General features: G+C 40.3%; 1 protein-coding gene across 10 annotated transcripts in view; it reads right to left on the bottom strand.

Annotated features, from left to right (window-relative positions):
* Window positions 1–18,541, bottom strand: part of PLCZ1 (phospholipase C zeta 1) — a 347,938-nt gene that overhangs the window by 309,938 nt on the left and 19,459 nt on the right. For 3 of the 10 annotated variants that reach the window (XM_081592321.1, XM_081592293.1, XM_081592297.1), the window contains exon 2: window positions 1,510–1,597. The exons of the other annotated variants lie outside the window; for them this stretch is intronic. The gene's annotated coding sequence lies outside the window, so the exon portion shown is untranslated. The remainder of the gene's footprint in view (window positions 1–1,509; window positions 1,598–18,541) is intronic. 10 annotated transcript variants of the gene reach the window in all.

Below are 18,541 nucleotides of genomic sequence, written 5' to 3'. Positions count from 1 at the left end.
GTGTTTTCTCATAACTGCAAACTATATGCTCAGTTGCTCAGTCATGCCTGATTCTTCATGACCCTTTGGACTGTAGCCCGCCAGGCTCCTCTGTCCATGGGATTTCCCAGGAAAGAATACTGGAACGGTTTGCCAGTTCCTCTTCCAAGGGATCTTCCTGACCCAGGAACCAGCATCTCCTGCGTCTCCTGCCTTGGCAGGCAGATTCTTTATCTACAGAGCCATTAGGGAGGCAAATTACATAATAGTTCTTAAACTCTTATGAAAAACAAATAAACATTTTGAGAGCTTTACTTTTAGACCTGACATCTCTTCCCTGTCAGATGAGATAAGGTGAGACAAAGTGCTTTGTAAAAAACCAGCCCTGTAAACACAGTATATGATATTGTTGTCATTTTTTTATAGTGTTAAAGACCATAAAGAAAAGAAGCCTGCATTTTTTCTTTTTGGCCCTGTCCACTAGCTTCCATCGGAGAAGGCAATGGCCCCCCACTCCAGTACTCTTGCCTGGAAAATCCCATGGATGGAGGAGCCTGGTAGGCTATAGTCCATGAGGTCGCTAAGAGTCGGACATGACTGAGCGACTTCACTTTTACTTTTCCCTTTCATGCACTGGAGAAGAAAATGGCAACCCACTCCAGTATTCTTGCCTGGAAAATCCCAGGGACAGCGGAGCCTGGTGGGCTGCCATCTATGGGGTCGCACAGAGTCAGACACGACTGAAGCGACTTAGCAGCAGTAGCAGCAGCAGCAGCAGCAGCACTAGCTTCCATGCAGAATTTAACAGAATTTCAAATCATCTCTTTCCTCTCCTCTCAGAGGGAGTACTAGGACATTATACGAGAAGCCTTTCAAGCATATAGGAAAAGACTTGCTCCCTGAAAGACTTCACTGATTGAACCTGTACCAAAATTCTACTTGCTTCCTCCCTCCTTCAACCTCCAACTCCTTCCAAAATACGGGGGAGGGGGAAATCAGTGTTTCATTTTTTGATGCTGCCAAGACTACAGCTAAATAGCTAAATGCAGATAAGAAGGATATGGACATATATTGTCTCATGAACTAACTGAATGAATATTCAAGTATTAATCCAGAGGCTTTTTCCTATGTGAGTCTCTAATGGTCAAACAGGTACAGTGCAAGCAACTGTACTCAGGAGGGTTTAAGAAGAATTCTACGGTATTAGAAAAATGATTTAACATTAAGAAGACCTACGGAAATCTATGAATTCTCCAAAGAAATGAAAGGAAAAAATGAGATCACAAAGTTAAATGCTCCGTACCTAGGGGAAAAACACCATCATCTAGCAGTTTTTCACCACCTAGTCAAGTTTTCATTAAATGCTGTTGATATTACTAAGGGAAAAAGCTGGATCAACAAAGTGTCTAAAATACCACTCTAAAAGAAACTCTAAAATGAAGGTTAGCTTGTCTTTACTCTTCTCCCAAAATCTCCTTCTTTGGGCTACACAGACAACAAGACTGCTTATGAGATGTTGCTTCCACTTACCCTCTCTCGAATGTCTTTCTTCTGAGAAAAAATACCAGAAAACTGAGTATAGAGTTGTAATCTTAACTCTCCAGCTGACATGCACACCCTGGAAGGAATAAATAAGCAGTTTATGACCCCAACGTAATGTACCTACTATACAGAAATTGCAGAAATAATCACTATGGCTGAATGGTGCCATGTTGGCAAAAAAAAGGCAAGAGAAGTTTCCCAGAGAAGTAGGTTTCTGAAATGATTCTTAAGCAAAATGTAGGACTTACCTAGGCCAAGAAACAAGCTTAGGGGAAGCCCCTTGAAAAAACACAGCCAGAATCAAAAGGCAGAGGCCAAGTCATGCAGAGCCTTTTTGGTTGTGCAGAATAGTTTAAAACCTCATCCTAGCAGAGTAGATCTCATGGGACCATTTTGAAGAGTTTATCACCAGGGCGGACAATGAGCTAATTGCATAGTATCACCTTTTATGCTTTACTGATTACGCCAAAGCCTTCGACTATGCATATCAAACAAACTGTGGAAAATTCTTAAGGAGATGGGCATACCAGACCACCTTACCTGCCTCCTGAGAAATCTATATACAGGTCAAGAAGCAACAGTTAGAACTGGACATGGAACAACTGACTGGTTCCAAATAAGAAAAGGAGTACGTCAAGGCTGTATATTGTCACCCTGCTTATTTAACTTAGATGCAGAGTACATCATGAGAAACGCTGGGCTGGATGAAGCACAAGCTGGAATCAAGATTTCCAAAAGAAATATCAATAACCTCAGATATGCAGATGACACCTCCCTTATGGCAGAAAGTTAAGAAGAACTAAAGAGCCTCTTGATGAAAGTGAAAGAGGAGAGTGAAAAAGTTGGCTTAAAACTCAACATTCAGAAAACATAGATCATGGCATCCGGTCCCATCCCGGCAAATAGATGGGCAAACAATGGAAACAGTGGCAGACTGTTTTTTGGGGCTCCAAAATCACTGCAGATGGTGACTGCAGCCATGAAATCAAAAGATGCTTGCTCCTTGGAAGAAAATCTATGACCAACCTAGACAGCATATTATAAAGCAGAGACATTACTTTGCCAACAAAGGTCTGTCTGGTCAAAGCTATGGTTTTTCCAGTAGTCACGTATGGATGTGAGAGTTGGACTATAAAGAAAGCTGAGTGCAGAAGAATTGATGCTTTTGAACTGTGGTGTTGGAGAAGAGTCTTGAGAATCCCTTGGACTGCAAAGAGATCCAACCAGTCCATCCTAAAGGAAATCAGTCCTGAATATTCGCTGGAAGGGCTGATGCTTAAGCTGAAGCTGATGCTCCAATACTTTGGCCTCCTGATGTGAAGAACTAACTCATTGGAAAAGACCCTGATGCTAGGAAAGGTTGAAAGCAGGAGGAGAAGGGGATGACAGAGGATGAGATGGTTGTATGGCATCAGTGACTTCATGGACATGAGTTTGAGTAAGCTCTGGGAGTTGGTGAAGGACAGGGAAGCCTGGTGTGCTGCAGTCCATGGGGTCACAAAGAATCAGATATGACTGAGCAACTGAACTGAACTGAACTGAACCTTTTCTGAAATTCCTGTATATTTCAGCCAAATTGTATAAGCTGTTTTAGAGTGAGATATTTCTCACTAGAAACTTGACAAATATGACCATCAGATAATTATGCCGTAAGCCATCGCTCTGCAGCTTATTACACTCAGGACCTGCTTGCTCTCTGTTTTATAGGCTTTTAATTGTTTTTATCTTTGTTGTTTTGTGTGCCTGTTTATGCTCAGCAGTCCAAAGTTACTCTGTTACTGCATTTATAAAAATCGATTTGGGGGTTAATCATCTGACACCAATTATCTTGTTTGTGTCATACAGATTACTCATTATGTACACACATTGTTTTTCACCCAAATAGATTTTAGCCAGATACAATTTATGGCTTAAAAAAAAATTGACTTCTATAAGCAGGAAGCAGCTACTTAGGTAAACAAAAATATCAAAGCTTCTTCCTTAACACAAGAGCCGGAAATTGATTACAATCTGGCTATATGCTGGGAATCTGACCAGTCTTGGTCTTCAGATCAAATGATATTTGCTCAACATTTATTTAAAAGAAGGTAAATCATCAACCACAACTGAGCCAGCCTTTTAAGGTGTATTCTGGGATAGTTTTAATCACGTTTAGACACAGCAGGACCCAGGCTCCAGTTTAAGCGTTTCTCACTATGTGAAAGTCTTGCTAATAGAAGAACTCGGGAACCAACATTTTCCTCATATAAATCGCTCCTACTTTATCACAAGACTGTTTTATTCTAAACTTTCAATATAAGAGCTACCTTAAGGAGAAGAGAAAATGCTCAGAAGCAAAGTCTAATGACATACCCTATTGCACCTGCAAATTTTGGTTTTATTTTGATCACAAAACAAAGAAGTCATAGTTTCACTACTTGAAAGCACCTCAAAGATGAATTACCATTGAAGTCACAGAAACAATCCACTTCTGACATTCTCTTAAAAAACATTCATTAGGTAATAAACTCGTTCATTTGCACACGTTACCCAAAGAACTATTCTCTTATCTTACTCTTCTGACACTGAGCTATAACATCTCACTGCAAATACAGGTGTATTAGCAGTGTTTCACTGCAATTGAGAAATGAGCTCTAAGGAAAGACAAAGACCTCACTATTTTCAGTGAAAACTACTGTTTGGTCAAAGGCTTTTACTCCAAGCTCTTTTAGACTGAAAATCATTTGTTTCAATTAATTCATAATTAGATTACGTGTCAGAGAGAAAGACTTCAACCAAATATCTACCAGTCTTAAATAGATAGCATTTAAAAACCTTCCACCATCTAGAAAAATGGTACTGATGAACCTATTTGCAGAGCAGGAATAGAGACATGGATGTAGAGAATGGACATGGGACGTAGAAGGATAAGGGGAGGGTGGCACGAACTGGAAGAGTAATGCTAACATATATATATACTACCATGTGTAAATCAGATAGCTAGTGACAAGCTGCTGGGTATCACAGGGTGCTCAGCTCAGTGCTCTGTGATGACCTAGAGAGGTGAGATGGGGGAAGGTGGCACGAACTGGAAGAGTAATGCTAACATATATATACTACCATGTGTAAATCAGATAGCTAGTGACAAGCTGCTGGGTATCACAGGGTGCTCAGCTCAGTGCTCTGTGATGACCTAGACAGGTGAGATGGGGGAAGGTGGGAAGGAGATCCAAAACGGAGGGAATATATGTGTACATATAGCTGACTCACTTTGTTGTACAGCGGAAACTAATACAACACTGGAAAGCAATTATATTCCAATAAAAAATAAATCAATCAAAATAAAATAAAAATAAAACCCTCCACCTAGTTCTAGTCCTTCACAAGACTTACTACTATATATACATATATATATATGTGTGTGTGTATATGTATGTATATATAAATATATATAGTTCAATGAAAGTAAATTTTGTTCATCTGTTGCTATGTACTTATATATAAGTTTCTTGGATAGAAAACACTTTGCTTCTTCTTTGTAGCATCTAGTCCACTGGGTAGATTTTAAAATAAAATTGGTGACTCAAACAGCACAGCTCAGAAGAAAAGCATCCTGTTTTGTGCTCACAGAGCGACAGGCCCGGCTGTGAATGTAACGACTGCTTGGTCCTTTCGAGAGAGAACACTGAAGTGCCCACGGAATGGGTGATTCTGCAGTCTCTTAACAGGGAGCTCTGCTGTGAAAACAGAGTTCTGTGGTCTCTGCCTGGAAGGAACAGTCTAGTGACAATCAAAGGGGGAAGAAGAGGTTCTTGTCAGAATCACATGCAGACAGAAAGCTGCTGTCCACAAATTTGTTCCCAAGCCCACCTACCTGTGGTTGTCATCTCCCATTTAGAAACAGAATCAATACCAGCCAGTAGAGATTTCAGGAAAGAAGGTCTGTTGTGGTCAAATTTTGATCAACATAAGCTTTCTTTCTAATACTCTTTTGATGCACTTAGTATAAAAGATACAGTATTAAAAGCTATTAAGTTTTGTCTGATTTCATTTTCCTCTTAAGCTTATTTCAGCCTTTTGTTTGAAATTAGGTTAGCAACTTCTCATTTTTCCACAATGAACATTGATTACTTTCATAACCAGGAAAAATAAACTAATAACAAAGAAATTATATTTGAGGCAGTGTGGTTATCAAACTCTTCTCAGTTAAACTCCTCCTTACAGGAAACAAAGAAATTCATCTTCCTTGCTATATCTCAAAATTTTCACCAAAACTTCTTTTCAAGAATACTTTCTGCCAATTATTTTTATTTCATGGAGATTACCCAACTCCCAACCCTTTCAAATTTTTTCTCTCAAAAGCCTAGACTGACCTTTTTCCCCAAGGCCTGAGCTTAATGAACATTTTCATATCACAAACTTCTCAGACCTGTTCAGAGGGCCCTCAAATACACAAGTTCACCTTTCAGAGACAGTGATGATGCCCTCGGAGTGCCACATTCAGAACATAATTACTTCAAATACATCAGTTCTCAATATTTCAAGTATGTGAGGGGGAAAAAATTGGCAATTATTATCCTGGAGCAAAATTACAGCTATGTCAAATTTAGACATATATTTCCAGCTCCATACTAAATCAGTAACGAGGTGGCGTATAAACAAACAAATTAATGTATCCATGATAAATATTTAAAATTTCAACTTAGGATGTAAGTTAATGAGGACAATGAAATAAATATAGTTTGAAATTTGCCTACACAGCAGACAAATAAATAACAGTAGGCTTTCTTAAAATCCATTTAACTCAGACCAGGTGCCAGGTCCCTCATGTCGGTTTCTACCCTCTGAGTTTTGGAGGTAAGTTATGATCTGGCCCTTTGACTGCCCTAGACTGTCTGCCATGACTAGACAAAGCAATAGATTATAGACAAGTCAGCCATGGCTCTCCCTCCCCATCAGGTACCTTCCTAGCCCAGAGCATGAGCCTGTTAACTTTAAAGCACTGCCATGTTAACACTGTTCCAAAGCCCCTCATCAAAGCCGCTCTTCACAGCTGTGGCTCAAGACTGTGCCCCCACCCCCCACCCCCCACTCCGCCCAAGTCAACATGACCAACCTGCAGCTGCTTTCAAGTTTTGTTCAAAAAAATCTTGCAAGTTTGGGCTTTAGAGAAGTTTCTTGTGGTGCCAGACCACTTTGGGGCATGTAGGCAGTTTCTTCAAAAATTTTCAAGTCCCACTGAGTAGTTGTCTAGCATTTTTGAAGTGCACAAAGTGCAAAACATCACACAAAAGTGTCTTTCTTCTGTATTTCAAAGGCTCAATCTGCTCCATCGCTTTTAATTAGCCTATTCGGACTCAATTAAATTCATTCATTCATTCATTCAAAATTGAGTTCCATGATTCAATTTAAACCAATTGTCTAAGCTTCACAGGCAACTAATTTTCACCCCTGCCACAGTACACAGGGAAAAGCATGAGCCCAGTTAAAACTTACCTATATTTATGTCTTTTGTGGATATTTTATAGCACTAGGCCAGAAAGCTCAACCGATTAGAACAAGGTGCTAATGAGGCCAAGGCTGTGGATTCAATCTCCACATGAGCCAATTAACTTCACTTACACAAAACCATCATTCCACAGATGCAGATTAAACTTCTAAACCCAGTCAGCCATGTGAAAAAACACATGCCAGTGAGCTCAAGAGAATATTTAGAGAAAGAGTGTGGGTAGCTCAAGGAAGGTCTCCATCATTGTTTAGAGAATGGAGGGAAATTAGTGGGTCATTCACTCAGCAATTAATATCCCACATCCGCCCCGTGCAATGTAATACGTCAGGTCAGTGGCAGATCGGAAGAAAACTAAGGTGAGCAGAGCAGTTTCGATCTGCCATTTGACTTCAGGAGCAGTCTTGTCCAACAAAGAATTAAAGTCAAATATTAAGGCCAAGACATATAAAAAAGAAACTACAATACAAGCCAGGAGAAATTAATAGGCATGATGAAAAGCAAAAGTGAGTGTTAGTTTCTTAGTCGTGTCCGACTCTCTTCAATCCCATGGACTGCAGTGCACCAGGCTCCTCTGTCCATGGAATTCTCCAGGCAAGAAGAATGGAAGAAGAGTGGGCAGCCATTCACTTCTCCAGGGCATCTGCCCAACCCAGGAATCAAACTCAGTCTCTTGCACTGCAGGTGGATTCTTTACCATCTGAACCACCAGGGAAGTCCTAAAATAGGGTTTATGATAAACCATGAAATTTTAAAAGCTCCAGTCTTACAAAGGACAGAGAGTGCATATTCAGCTAGTGTGATCAAAAGTGACTTAATGGAAAAAAAGAATTTTGGTCTGGGGCTTATGGGAAAAATTGAGAGAAAATTCTAGAAAATAGGTAAAAACTAAATAACAGGAGGCCTTGAATACTAAATAAATAAACTTTATCTTTTAAGAAACAGAGAATTAGTAAGAACTTCCCTGGTGCCCAGGGGTTAACACTTCACCTTCCAAAGTGGGAGCTGCAGCTTCGATTCCTGGTCAGGGAGCGAAGACCCCACACACCTTATGGCCAAAATACCGAAACATAAAACAGAAGCAATAATGTAACAAATACAAAAAAGATTTTTAAAATGGTCCACATCAAAAAAAAAAAAAAACAACTTACAAAAAAAAAGGAAACAGAGAATTAGTAGAAATTTTTAATACAGCAACACCCTGAGTAGAGTTCAGTGACTACACTGACTGTGGCATGGCACACCATGGAGGGAGGGGCTCGGGACAAACGCAGAGAAAATGAGGCTTCCCAATAGCTATATCCAAGTAAGATCCTGGAGGTTCGCACTAAGATATGCGAACAGAAACAGATTCAGAAAATACTGGGAAAATGGAAATCGCCAAGATTTGGCAGTGGATCAGGTGGAAGACAGTATTGAAGGAAGGGAAATTAAAAATATATCAGGATTCAAAATCCAGTGATAGGGGTAATGGTAGTACCATAAGCAGAAATGAAGACTAGAAATAAAAGGGATGGAATGAGCCAGGAGGAGTCAGAAAGGTAAATGGTGATGATGAATTTGTGTTTATATACAGCGAGTTTGAAGTACTGGCTAAATACTCAAACCGGATTCACAAACAGGCTTTAAAGATGCCCCCAACTTACGATTTTTTTTCTACTTTACGATGGTGCAGAAGCAGTTTGCATCAGTAAAGAGAGTACTTTGAATTTTCAATACTGATCTTTTCCCAGGCTAGCGACAGGCAGTGTGATACCGTCTCCTGTTGTCGGGCAGTGGCAGCAATCCACAGCTCCCAGTTAGTCACGTGACTACAAGGGTAAACACTCAATACACTTATAACCCTTCTGTACCCGCTCAATTTGCTTTTCACTTCTAGTACAGTACTCAATAAATTACACGAAATATCCAACACTTTATTATCAAATGTGCTTTGTTAGATGATTTTGTCCAACTGTAGGCTAATATAAATGCTGAGCACATTTAAGGTAGGCTGGCTATGTTATAATGCCCGGTAGATTAAGAGTATTAAAAAGCATCTTCAACATAAGATAATTTCAATTTACAAGGAACTTATCGGGAGGTAATCCCTTCATAAGTCAAGGAAGATCTGTAGTTGTAAGAAGGGGTAAGTCAATAATATCGAATGCTGCAGAAGATAAAGGAGAATGAAGAGAGAAAAATCTATTTGATAATAAGGAGACCTGGTGGTTCCCTGAATATATTTCCATTTTTCTTCCTTCTGAGCACAGAGAGCTTGTACTTCCTCAGTGGACCCCTTTAATTAGATGGGGCCATGTGACTAGTTCTGGCCAATGAGTTTTAGCAAAAGTGACATGTCTCATTTCCAGGTGAGAAAAATGTAATTTGCGAGTACAAAACCCTGAGGAATTCTCTTTTCTTTTGCCAAAGCAACCTGCAACATTCCAGATATGGGCTACTGCATCAGCCTGGATCTGAGAGTGATGCTGTCATGAGGCAGCATCCCCAGGCCTCTCCCAACATTGCGGCGGTCATCTGTGTAACACACGTTGAGAGGCTAATCTTTGTGGTTTTAAGTAACTGACAGCGCAGGATTTGGGGGAACCCTCAAGAAAGCAGCTTCACAAAGTGGTGAGGAAAAAAAATCTGTCTTGTGAGGTGCCAAGAAGTGACAGGATGGGAAAAAGTGACATATTCAGCAAGATCATTGTGTCAGTAAATATGGTCATGAAAAGATGGAAAGGATTCAGCAACTTGAAAGGTAATAGAAAAGAGAACTAGATTATGAGAGCTTTTGTTGTTGTTTTAGTACAGGGAAGCAGTCCCATGGAAGAAAGAATATGGATGGGGAAAAGATTAACAGAATAATATATCAAAAGAGTTGGAAGAGGGTCAAGGTATAAACAGTCGTACTTCTTCCTCTGAGACAAGAAGAAAAAGAAAGATTAGGGCCCTTGGGAAATATTGTGATGGGAATGTAAGAAACTGAATGCACTCATGTCAGATGGTTTCAACCAGTCAACAGTGCCGTCTTCCTACACAAAGGCTGTCATGTTTTACCATCATCCTGGATATTATTGGTACTTACAAAATACTACTAAAAGCAAAATCCTTCATAAAATTCATCCTCCTTTTAAGGCACAGTGAATGACTGTAATGTTCTGAACACAGTGCTAAGCAAGATGAGGGATATGAGCATCTAGGGCATGCACTGTAGTCTCTTTTATAAACAATGAAAATTATTATATATTTAAAATTCATGAAGAACAGAAAATTGTATGTAACTTAGGGTTAAGACGTGAATGACAGAGAAGACAGTGATTATTCACGTCTAGGAACAGTCAGGGAAAAAGATCTCTTTGAAGCACTGGAGCTTGGAGGTATGCAGGATTCAAACAGAGACACAGAAAATGGAGGAATTCCTAGTGTTTACAACAACCTCAGCCAAGCACGCAGACCAGGATGAGTTTGGCATGCTCTTGGGATGAGAAGATTAACCTGTCTAGGGTAGGACGTGTGTGCATGTGTTCAGTCAAAATTCTTAGCCACACCCAATAAGAAAACAACTCTGGCTAATTTAAGGATTCAGAGAGATCACAAAACTCACAGGAGAAACACAGAACTAGGTTTAGAGGTTAAGCAGCCAGAGTCAGTGACCAAAAATGTAATGCAAGACCGGCCTAGAAGATTTCTAATGTAGCCACTGATGGACACAGATACCTTAGGATGCACTGTTGACCCCAGATACCATCACTGATGCCTCTGGAAACTGGATGGGTGTTGCCACTACCACCGCATATTACAGAGCATTCTGTGAGGGCCGTATCCCTCTGTATCTCTATCTTACGATTCAGAGTCTAGGAGAAGTATGTCCAAAAGAGAGAACCTAGATTACATGCTATGACAGATGATGATGCCACAGGGGAGGCAGGAAAAGTGACTATCTGGTATCTGCAGTTTCTACAATAGGGGTGTAGTTCTGCTTCATAAGGCAGGGGATTCCCATAGTTAAGTGGTTCCATTAGTGGTTGGCATTACATTAGTGGCTGGCCATAAGTCTACTATAGTGTTTATGACAAGTAGAAATATGACTGGAATAATTAATGGAGGATGAAGAAGTGAATATAGAGGACTTGAAAGTCAGACAAAAGAATTTAGCGTCCTACTGAAGGAAAATCGGAACAATTGAAGATTTCAAAACAGAATAGCAATGTGTATCAGAAACAGATTAGGTGATTTATAAATATCTGTTCAATGAATAAATAATTAAAGCAGTAAGACTAGATGGAATGAAAATTGGACTAAAAGGATTAAAGACCAGGATGTTGGCTATAGCAGTAATCAAGGCACAAGAGAATGACATCTTGGAACCAGGGAAGTAGAAATAGAAATAAAAAGTTCCTATATGAAAAGTATTTTAAAGATAAGATCAACAGGCCCTAGAGACTGACTGAGCACAACAAATAAAAACAAGTAAATTACCTCCAAAATGATTCCAAATCTTTCAGCAGAGATCAATGAGGAAATTTAGACCAAGCCTGGTTTGGGTGAATTTTCATTCTGAAGACTCTATAAACTTTTTTCTGCCATTTCCAATCTGCTGTTAAAACCACCCAATGAATTTTCCACTGAACATTTCATTTTCAGTTCAAGAATTTCCATTTCAGTTCAGTTCAGTAGCTCAGTCGTGTCCGACTCTTTGCGACCCCATGAATCGCAGCACGCCAGGCCTCCCTGTCCATCACCAACTCCCAGAGTGTACCCAAACCGATGTCCATCGAGTCGGTGATGCCATCCAACCATCTCATCCTCTGTCGTCCCCTTCTCCTCCTGCCCACAATCCTTCCCAGCATTAGGGTCTTTTCCAATGAGTCAACCCTTCACATGAGGTGGCCAAAGTAGTGGAGTTTCAGCTTCAACATCAGTCCTTCCAATGAACAACCAGGACTGATCTCCTTTAGGATGGACTGGTTGGATTTTCTTGCAGTCCAAGGGACTCTCAAGAGTCTTCTCCAACACCACAGTTCAAAAGCATCAATTCTTCGGCGCTCAGCTTTCTTCACCGTCCAACTCTCACATCCATACATGACCACAGGAAAAACCATAGCCTTGACTAGACGGACCTTTGTTGGCAAAGTAATGTCTCTGCTTTTAAATATGCTATCTAGGTTGGTCATAACCTTCCTTCCAAGGAGTAAGTGTCTTTTAATTTCATGGCTGCAATCACCATCTGCAGTGATTTTGGAGCCCCCAAAAATGAAGTCTGACACTGTTTTCACTGTTTCCCCATCTATTTCCCATGGAGTGATGGGACCAGATGCCACGATCTTAGTTTTCTGAATGTTGAGCTTTAAGCCAACTTTTTCACTCTCCACTTTCACTTTCATCAAGAGGCTCTTTAGTTCTTCACTTTCTGCCATAAGGGTGGTGTCATCTGCATATCTGAGGTTATTGATATTTCTTCTGGCAATCTTGATTCCAGCTTGTGTTTCTTCCAGCCCAGCTGTTCTCATGATGTACTCTGCATATAAGTTAAATAAGCAGGGTGACAATATACAGCCTTGACGTACTCCTTTTCCTATTTGGAACCAGTCTGTTGTTCCATGCCCAGTTCTAACTGTTGCTTTGGTTCTTCTTTAAAGTTTAAAATTCTCTCCTAAGATTTTCTACCTGCCCTTAATAAGGTAATACTTCCCCTTTTTTCTTTGAATATATTCATAATAGTCAATTCAAAGTCTTTGTCTATTAAATTCAATACATGAGTCATCTCAGAGTTGGCTTTCATTAAACTTTTTTCTTGGTTATGGACCATATTTTCCTGGGTATTTTTTTAAATTTATAATAATGGAGGGTTTTTTGCACTCAATATTGTGGACAAATCACTATAAAGACTCTGAATTCTATTATCTTTCCCTTGAAGAGTTGACTTGTTTTCTTAGGCAGCTCAATTACTTAACGATTGTCTTGAACCTTGTCTGAAAACCTGGTGTGCTTGGGTTTATGCTTCATTAGGAAGGATTGGTAGAAAGCACAAGGTGTTTTCCAAGCTCCTCTAAATTGGCAAAATTCACCTGCAAAACTTTTTCTCCTCCAGGTTTTACTAAGGATGTGGTTCTTAGCAGTCTTTCTGATGTCTTAACTGGATTTTATCATAATAAATATTCGTGAGATGTTAACTATTAATAGATTTCTCTCTATTACTGAGCTAGAACGCCCATGTCCGCAGCACTTTTCAACCTCCAGCATCTCTGTTCCACTCTCATGCCCCACAGGTGCAAGTCTGAGCTGGTAAGCTTGAGTAGTCTCACCTGGGACATATGAAGCCCACTCCTCAGCCAAGGTAGGTATCGGGAACTTCCATACATATATCTGAGGTTCATATTTTCCTCTCCAGTACCCAAATATTCTACCTGCTATGCTATCTTGAACTCTTATCTTTATCTCTTTAGCATCTTCTGCTGTGACTGGGAAATGTTTCCCAGGTTGACATTCAGGTCAAGCATGGGACTCATCTTGTGAGTGTCCCCTCTTTCAGCGATTACGGTCTTGCACTAACCTGTTGTCCAAAGGCTAAAAAGCATTGCCATGTACATCTTGTCCAGTTTCATGACAGTGTGTGGCATGAGGCTATCCTTGTACCAACAACTTCATCACAGCCAGAAGCAGAAAACTAAAGACATTAGCCATAAGGGGATACTGAAACAACAAAGTGAAAATTCAATCCACTTCTGACATCTGCTTTGCCTCAGACCCTTATGATGAGGCCAGCTACCCACATCCATTCCTCAGGAGGCCCATAAGTGCTGGCTTCAGCTGAGCCCCTCACTCTGGCATTTGTCCAGTCTGCCTGCCAGTTTGACATTTAACCTCTCTCCTCAATCCTTCAAGTTCATTCTTACTGGATTAGGAGGAGGGGAAGGCAGTTTCTCCCCCTAGTTGAAAAATTTTGCCAGCCTTGAAACTGGGAGCTGTTACATTGCCTGAATTTTAAGAAGAAACTTTTTCCTTCTCTCTAGCTCTCATTAGCTTCTCCACATAGGAAGAAAAGCGACTAGTGGCTCGGATTGCGAGAGGAAGTGTTCTAGGAAAGTAGGCGGCCTATCCTCCCTCGGTGCTTCTTGTTCTCTCATATAAATCAGCCTGTTCCCAGGTGGCATGAAGCACAGGGGTTGCTAATCTGCCGCGAAGACAGGTTGGTGCCCAGCTGCTCTGTCCACCCTAAGCCAAACCAGTCTGATTCACTGGAAGAAAGAGCAGGAAGCTACTTAGACCTTGAGCACACGCGCCGTTCAAGTTCATATTTCCTAGTAAAACTGAACCCAGAGTAGAAAGGTATGTGATTCACTGACCCCCTCAAACTTCAACACTGCCCTGGCTTAAGCCCTTCTCCTCATGCTGGTGACTCACTTAGACCTTTTTATTTAACTTTGAAGCTCAGCTCTTGCTTTGAGCCTTCTTCCTCATTTTTATCAAACCCAACTCTACATAAGGGAGAATCTTTTGTCAGCTCCTGTCCTATGGGATATACCACGACCATAATTCTCCCTCCCTATTTCTTGCTGGAAATATGAGATTAGAATCCCCCCTAAAAATACATCATTTCTGCTTCTAAAATAAGCTTTATTTGGTGCTCACCTTTACTGGTTAAAGTGTTAGTTGCTTCAGTTGTGTCTGACTTTTTGTGACCCCAATGGACTGTAGCCCACCAAGCTCCTCTACCCATGGAATTCTCCAGGCAAGAATATTGGCGTGGACTGTTGATTAAAGTACAACATAACTCATAAGATAAGAAGAACAAGGGATCAGTCCCCACGTGGACCACTTAATTTAACTTGGCTCCTCATCACCTTAGATAACATCTTACTTCTCCAAGCTCTCCAACCAAGTGGAACCTATGGGGAAACCATAATGATTAACAGGACTCCAAGACCTTTAGTGGGAAAAGAGTCTAAGACTTGTGCTGAACTGATCAGCAGCAGTTATCTTTGTGTATCAGGGATAGCATTATCATTATATTACCTATATTATCACTAGAAGACACCTCCAAACCAAAGAATTTTCCTTCTTGGATGTGAGACACATGGAGGAAAAGGTTAAATGTTGGGAGAAAGTACAGGATGAATTTTTTATCCTCAGAGCAGTCAGGTCAATAGTTATGAAATATTATTATTAACATCATAAAAAAATTTTCCCATAATAGAGACAGTGAACACCTTCAAGGAATATACAAAACAGCTGTGAAAGCAAGACTCATTCATATGAAAGTATTGCCAACAACACAAAACAGTACACAAGAAGTGTCCAAATAAATGGTACAGGAAATGTGGCAGGAAAGGATGCTGTGTTTCAGAGGATTTCCATCTCCAGTCTCAAACTAGAAGCTGGGATCTGAGCTGGACTTTATAGTTTGAGTAAAATTATTAGATGAATCACATGAAGCTGTCGAGTTTGTACAGGTCAAAAGGGTTCAACATTAGCAATTTCATATTGTTCAACCTAATAGCTGGGAGGTCTCTATTTTTATGTGAAAAACAAAGTTTGGACTCTGTAGCAATGGGACACATCAGGAACGGAAATCCATGAACAAGTAGACTGTTTAATTAAAACTTCTTCTAAGTGAAGTTATATATAGCATTTCTGTTTTCAGTTATGCACTTTAAAAGGAAATAAATGCATGGAAAAGCAACAAAATGGTGTGCTTTGAGTAACGACTCACACATCTGTTGTCTCATTCAATCTTCACAACCATTCTGTGAGATGCATGCTTTCACATTTTTTTTACAGGCAGAAACTCATGGTCGAAAAAGAATCTTGCCAGGTCACACGGTGGTAAAGAGGGCACCTGGTGACCTCACTGACAATTTCCTGCCCCCGTGTAGTGTACTGAAGGAGAAACCCAATCCTTGCCTCCCTGTAAAAATAAGTAAGTGATTGATATTTTAAGGTATCTGTCATCTATGTGTGACAGAGCAATGCAAATGTTTCTGAATTGAGTATACTCAAAAGTCCTGTAGATTTTAGACTGTAAATTCATGGAGAATGACACTTTTCATACCTATTTAGTACTCTGAATTACTCCTTAGAGATAAGAAAAGATTAAGATGAGTACTATAGCTTTCTTTCATGCTAAACAAAGTTCAAGGGTGATACTAATTTTGCTTTAAAATTGTTCTTAAAGAATTGTCAGACTGTTTCCAGCTAGGTTCTCACTCCTTGTGATGTCAGTCTTAAAAAAAGAGTCTTGTCCCTGCAACTGTTGACATCTTCCTAAACTGAAGTATTGGAACTCCCAAGGAGGATTTTAAAGACATCAAAACTAGTTCACTAAAATCAAGATTCCCTATACATGAGGTTGATAGGTGTTCCTACATTTTAAATTAGTTTATATTTTTCCTAAAGCTATGTTAAGTGTCTTATAACTAATTATGAAAAATTAGATTCTTCTCATCAAGTTATATCTGCAATTCAACTGGAAGACCCAGAAGAGCAGCTAAACATTTAGGACTTCTTTCCTAATTAAGTTTCTTTTACATTAGTCTTCTAATTGTTTCTAGAAATCTAAGGTAGCTAGAAAAAAAAAATCTCATTTATACCAAAATCTATTTCTTAATAAGTGTTACAACCTTGGAAACCTACTCTCTATAATATGATACTGGAAAATGAATAACTTAGTTAGCTGATTTGAGATTAAGCAACTGGAAATCAAAACTACCTTTTTATTCCTGTTATAATATAAGATTACTTTCCCCTAAAGATATAATACATACATTTGAGATCTCAGAGCAATTCAGATAAGGTACATACGGAATCAAGACACCATTGCCTCATTTTTTTTTAATGTTCTGCATGTACTCATCAGTGGTGGTGGTGGTGAAATCTGCACTCACTCCTACTTCCTCTCTAGTCATCATTCCTTATTCCAACCCACTCTGGTTCCATTTTCCAACCCACTCTTCCAAACCAATAAGCTGTCATCAAGTCTAATGGAGTTTCCTCAACCCTCATCCCTTTTACTTCTCAGCTGTTCACACAATGGATTCTTTCCCCTCTTCTTTCTCTTTTCTCATTTGCATTTGGGAAAATGTTACTTGTTTTTTTGTGTTTCATTTCTGTCTTTTCTTCCTCCTCTAACTGCTACTAAACATGCATTTTAATGGTCAGCCTCTTCTCTGCAGGAACAGCATCCACTTTATCCTAATCAGAGTTCAGGTTTCACCATATTCAGTGACACCAAATCCATGCCTCTAGTTCAGAACACTCTTTTGATCTCCAGAATCAAACATTAGATGTCCTCCTGTATCTCCTCCAATCTATCTCTTCATTCCTTCAACTCAACATTTCTCTACTGGAGATCCTCTTATCCTCCCCTGAGACAACTCACTATTAACAACATCACTAACATTCAGATCAACCTGACAGAAAACTTTAAAGTTGCTTTAATCCTTGCTTCCCCTTGATCCATACTTCAAATCAGTCATGCTGAAATCTTTCAAATCTCTACCTTCTTTGTCAACACCCTTCCTAGCATGTAACAAAAGTTAGGCACATGAACTGTGCTTAGTCATGCCTAACTCTTTGCGACCCCATGGACTGCTGCCTGCCAGGCTACCCTGTCCATGGAATTTTCCAGGTAAGAATACTGGAGTGGGATACTATTTCATTCTCCGAGGGATCTTCCTGACCCAGGGGTCGAACCCACGTCTCTAGTGTCTCCTGCATTGGCAGGCAGATTCTTTACCACTGTGCCACCTGGGAAGGACATAACAGAAGTTAACACAGGTTATTTTCTGATTTTACTTCAGCTGTTGGTATAATGTCACTACTTTCGTCTAAATTGTTTGTTCCCGAAAGGAAGGGGCTGTGTTTTATTCACACAGAAGAATCCTTTAGCTATGCCATTAAATTTTGGAAGGACAAGAATCAGTAGGCTCCAGAATTCCTATCAAGAAGGGGTTTAGAAATCTGGCTGTGGAGGCAGGGAGGACATGGGAGACTTGGCTGGAAGAGGCATTTGCTTGGTCAGCAAACTGTTTTCACCTAGGCTGCTTAGGTGGCTTTGGGATTCTGATGGAGATGTTGATGGCTCTAAAGACCCCTAAAATCCCCTTAGCACTGCCTCAGCTGATAAGCACAGTGCCCCAAAATAAGCTGTACTAAGGAAGTACAGTGCAGTGCAGTGCAAGTCGCTCAGTCGTGTCCGACTCTTTGCAACCCCATGGACTATACAGTCCATGGAATTCTCCAGGCCAGAATACTGGAGTGGCTAGCTCTTCCCTTCTCCAGGGGATCTTCCCAACTCAGGGATCAAACCCAGGTCTCCCACATTGCAGGCGGATTCTTTACCAGCTGAGCCACAAGGGAAGCCCTGTACTAAGGAACGAGGAGGAATAAACCCAGCTTCTAGATATGGAGAAATGAGACTTTTACATTTCCCCGGAGTCAGAGCCAGTCCCTACTGAGTCCAGCTCAGAAGAATGTCAGGAAGTCTCTCTTACTTGCCTCCTTCTCCCCTCCTTTCTTCCTCCCATGATTATTTACCTGCCTCTTCTCTAA

The sequence above is a fragment of the Giraffa tippelskirchi genome, chromosome 4 (genome assembly GCF_054371585.1).
Source record: "Giraffa tippelskirchi isolate mGirTip1 chromosome 4, T2T-mGirTip1v1.2.pri, whole genome shotgun sequence".
NCBI lineage: Eukaryota > Metazoa > Chordata > Mammalia > Artiodactyla > Giraffidae > Giraffa > Giraffa tippelskirchi.
This window is presented reverse-complemented; position numbering and strand designations above follow the sequence as displayed.